The sequence below is a fragment of the Ammodytes marinus genome, assembly GCF_949987685.1.
Source record: "Ammodytes marinus genome assembly, chromosome: 12".
Lineage (NCBI taxonomy): Eukaryota > Metazoa > Chordata > Actinopteri > Uranoscopiformes > Ammodytidae > Ammodytes > Ammodytes marinus.
In genome coordinates, this window is record NC_137216.1 from 16,572,269 (window position 1) to 16,577,384 (window position 5,116).

Consider the following 5,116-nt stretch of genomic DNA (forward strand, 5'->3'; position numbering starts at 1 on the left):
ATCTGTCAAACACAATCCAGTCAACACATGGAGATGTAAGAGACGAAAAGAATGGGAGGGGGGGGGAACCCCCACTCCGGCCACACACCCCACTGAGACTATGTTCCTCTCTGACACACATCTGAATCACCGTCACAACAATGCTGAATGTCAACCCCCTAACGGCTAAGAGACTCTCAGACGGCCTATTGTGAGAGCAACATGTTGTCCACCATTACCACAAGTAAGGACGGCCGTTAATTCAGCCTCTGACTTTAAGATGTATTGTATTTTGGTGGTATAATTAGTGCTAAAGCGATTTGTCAAATAATCGTTCAACAGAAAATGTAATGTTTTGATGATGAATTAATCTTTTTTTTTTTAAAGCCTTTTATCAAGCAAGGGTGTCCGATTTCTTAAAATGTTACAGTTGGTACTTCACTCCGTTTTGTATTAAATATCAACAACGTATCACCTTGGTCTGTGGGAATGTTTGATAGTTATTTTATCTAACATTTTCTAAATGGTCAATCAATTAATACACAAAAAAAACACCATTATGTTTAGTTGCATCCTAGATGCAGTGTAATTATTTCATACATTTCTGTTGCTTAAATGCTTAATTCCGGATGCATTGTATACTAATAATGAACTGAAGCTTTTGGTTGATTAATGTCTAATGTAAAGCATAACAGCAGAGCACAATTCTTTAAAATGAACATCATCATTATTTTGTATATGCTATTTTGCATTCAGTAGCTAAAATACTCACAGTAGTGTGGTATAGAGAGAGATAATCAAATGCCTCCACAGCATGGAGCCCTAATACAAAATGCAATCTTCAGCCTCCTAGGAACACATATTAATTTATCCTTCCATCTTTACATCAAGTCCAGATAGATGAATAAACAGAAGCTGCAATCACAGTCCCTACCATTTTCTCTGATGACTTTCAGACCGCTGTTGTCTTGCCCCTCATCCAAATCATTGCACACAGAGGTTCTATTATAACTCTTCTCTTTCTTTACCACCACATTTCCTGGATTTGCCATTATTTATGCCACTTCACATCCCCGCTGATCACAAAAGCCCACATCTGAAAACCCTCATTAACACACCCTCCCAGATTGTGTTCAACAGCCCGCCTTTGTTACAGTATTGTACAAAACACCAACAATTCCTAGATCTCCCTGGTGATTCTCCTCCTGCACAAGAAAAACAGGAGCACCTGATTAATATGAGGACACAACGCTACCCTCTGAATATCAATTATCATCCGTCACCAGGAGCAGCACTGACGAGACGTAAATGACATGAAAGACACGCTTCACTGGAAAGGCCAGCGTTTACTGCGCTAGTGTGTGAGTGGGAGTTTGTGCAAAACAAAGAACAAAAGGTGTTTTCATATTTATAATGCAACATTAAAAAAAAACAAAGAAGAAGAAGATAAAGCATTCAGTATAATTTTGACCTTGCTAAGAGACACACTTCATTCTAAGACAAGCAGTTTGATAATGAAGATCAAAACCCTTATCCGTATATCAATAATGAATCTCTACAGATTTCATTTAATATTCAACAGGGGGAGAAAGATTTTGTCAGGGATTAAAAAGGTAAAATGTGTCACTAATAAATTCAGCACACTCTAAATTTGAGTGTTTATAGTTCATTTTACAGCGATATGCTGCAGATATGAGCTCTCATGGGGTGATTCTTTTTTTCTTTTCTACTGCATAATTAAACTGACATTTTATATCAATGTGAGAGCTGTGAAATTACCTCTAATGTAGCCTTTCCTTTATCAATAAAAGGAAAACTGACTTCAATTGCCTAATCTAGCATTGTAATCAAACAAAAAATATGAGCAAAAAACCAAACTGCTCTGCAGGGAAAACAGCTTTGCTGCATTCACAAAGCTCATCCTGACTTCATTACCTCGAAATTAAAATGGGTTTAACAAGCAAATGTATAGGTTATAAACATAGAACCACAGAGGCAGCAGGTTCAGTATTCTGGTTGTTTTATACCTATTTAATGATTTAAAATTAATTTGATAGACGTATGAAACACCATGTTGAGCTAATGTACAGGTATGTAGGTGAAAGACAGTGTGGGCATTTTTAAGCAGCAGGACACACGTTCTATGTCAACACCTACATGCCTATATACAGGGAAAGATTTATAGAGCAAATTATTCGGATTGTATCAAAGGCATGCTGACATTAAATTATTCCACGAGGATAATGCAGCTCGTCCTCGTCAGCACAATATTCTCAGATCATTTAAACGTAGGCTGCTAAAACTGTTTGAATACAAATAATTTAACCAATTTTACAATGATTCTGCAAATGTTATGATGACGCAGTATTTCAAACCTTCACAATAAACATAATTTTCTTAACAAATGCTACAAATGCTTGTGTTGGCTTAGGCTATACATATTAGCTTGTACAAGGAAAAATGTGCTTTGCATATTCTTACTCAAGGTCGTGGGTAGCTGGAGCTTATCCAAGCATGCATTGGTATATTCAGCAAAAGAATGCTTTATCAGATCGCCAGTCCAGCGCAGGTATAAGGGCACATTCCCACCAGCAGACTATTTTAAGAGCCTCCAGACCCCTTGACATGCATGTCTCTGTAATGTTAAGGTAAAGTGACACATCAGCAGGAGACGCATGCAAGCACAGGGAGAACAATCACACTATAAACACGCCCAAGATCAAACACAGGAAACTCATTGCTGTGAAGAGGCAATGCTTAACAACTAAGCCAATATGTTGCATTGTATACAAACTGCAACAGCTAAACAGAAATCATACAGAGTTTGCCTCAAAGCAAAGCTTACAAAGCCACTGATTAAAATGAAGTGCACACACTTATAGTTTTCTTTTTGCCTCTTTCATCCTCCTTGGCTCTTAAAAATAGGCCAGGACTCCCTCTCATTTAGTTGATGTTACTTTGCTGAACTTGTTCTTAATTTTAAACGCATCATATTCTGAAAGTTTTCAGGAAGTTGTTTGAATAATAGTTTGACATTTGTGAGAAATGTGCTTCTTCTCCTATAGAGTCGAATGAGAAGATTGATACCACTTTCATTCTCTTTATACTGTAATATGAAACTACACCCAGTAGCCAGTTAGCTAATCTAATTTGGGCTGCAATTAACTATTATTTTTCACTATTGATTAATCTGAAGATTTGATTTCTCAATGAATGGTTTGGTGAACCATTAGATCAATCAGCCTATCAATGCAGGACATATTAATCACAATGACTGGAGACAGGGTCTGGAAAATGGCGTCTTTTTTATACTTTGGTATTTGTAGGTGTTCATGTGTGAGCTTTACAAGAACTGGTTGGCTGATGGGGTAACCTTTTGACACAGGCTAGCAGTTCCCACCTTGTTCCTGTGTTATGCTAAGCTAAGCTAACAGCCGCTGACCATAGCTTCATATTTAGTGTAATAATATGAGCCAATGGTATCAAACTCTTGGCAAGCAAGGTAATCAATGCATTTTTTCAAAATTATTCTGTTGAAGTTAATGCTGAGGAAAATAGTGAACAAGATTAGGTTGAATCCTGGAATGGGAGTTTATCTTGAAATGAAAAAACTGATGCATTTTCTCTCTGTATTCTTTTTGGAGCCATGTGTTGGCATGTGACATGGATCATATTTCACACAGTGTTGTTAGGTTTACTACACGTAAGCATTTGTTTTCCACTGCATGCTCTTGTCGTCTTCATGCACAATAACAGATGGCTGATGCTAACAATGATAATTCAGTAACAGAGTCATCAGCATGGATCAGCAGTATTGGGACAGCAAACACATTGTCTATACAGCGAATGGAAGGCACACGAATCAGACAGAAAAAGGTAGTGTATCAGGTTTTCTTCACACGGTTCTTAGATAGAATAGAGAGCTGCATCACTCAAAAGCTCCTATATCTGTGATGAAAATAAAAAAGGCAAACAAATATGTCAAGTTCTGACTAGAATTGCCTTTCACTCCCAGTGGCCTACTGATTATCCTTTACAATCCTTTATCACAATTTTAAATCAAGCTGCTCAGACATTAACATGTCCTTGATTGATTCTATAGCTGCACTTGCTTTGACTCCAGTTGCAGTCTCCCAAACCCACAAATCACTGCTGGTGCCAACGGATATGATGCTAGCAAGGTTGGCCCCCTTTGTTTACATACTGGTTTACAGAGCCTACGCTGTGTATTAACAGAACAGACAGGTAGCATATTATGAGGAGATAGTCACTGATTTTACCAAAAAATGGTTTTGACAACAAACGTTATCAAGGATTGCTGACTCCACCTTTAATTCCCTCTGCTACAATGAAAAAACAGCTACGCCACTTACTGCATGGCCTCAGTGATTTTCTGGATGGGAGCATAATAAAAGGGATGGAAAAAGCACAGAGACTGAAACTATCCCTGTGTTGTTGACATCAGTGAAGCAAAAAGAAGAAAAAAATGCATTCAATCCCCAACTTGCTGTTCTCTTATTTGAGGTCACTCAGTGGACCGGCTGAAATGAAGTCAATTATTTGTGTGTACGCGCACACAAGATGTGCAGGATGAGAGCTCGCTGTGGGGCGGACTTTTACGGTCAATAGAGTGACATAGAATTAAGTGTGTGGGGTCGCTGTCGATAGGTGCATAACAAGTTCAACACACACACACACACACACACACACACACACACACACACACACACACACACACACACACACACACACACACACACACACACACACACACACACACACACACACACACACACACACACACACACACACACACACACACACACACACACACACACACACACACACACACACACACACACACACACACACACACACACACACACACACACACACACACACACACACACACACACACACACACACACACACACAGAGAGAGAGAGTTCAGATGAGATACCATGCCCCTATGATTTTTCAATCCGTTCTTCATTCTCCCCGTGTCTTCTGATGACATGTTATTGTTCCTGGCCCTGACTCCTACTCCACCTGAAGAGTGATGGAGGGTTCAGTGTGACCCATCTCCCACCAGCTAAGGGAGGCAACTTCAGATCTGACCTGCAAAAGGGATTTTCAA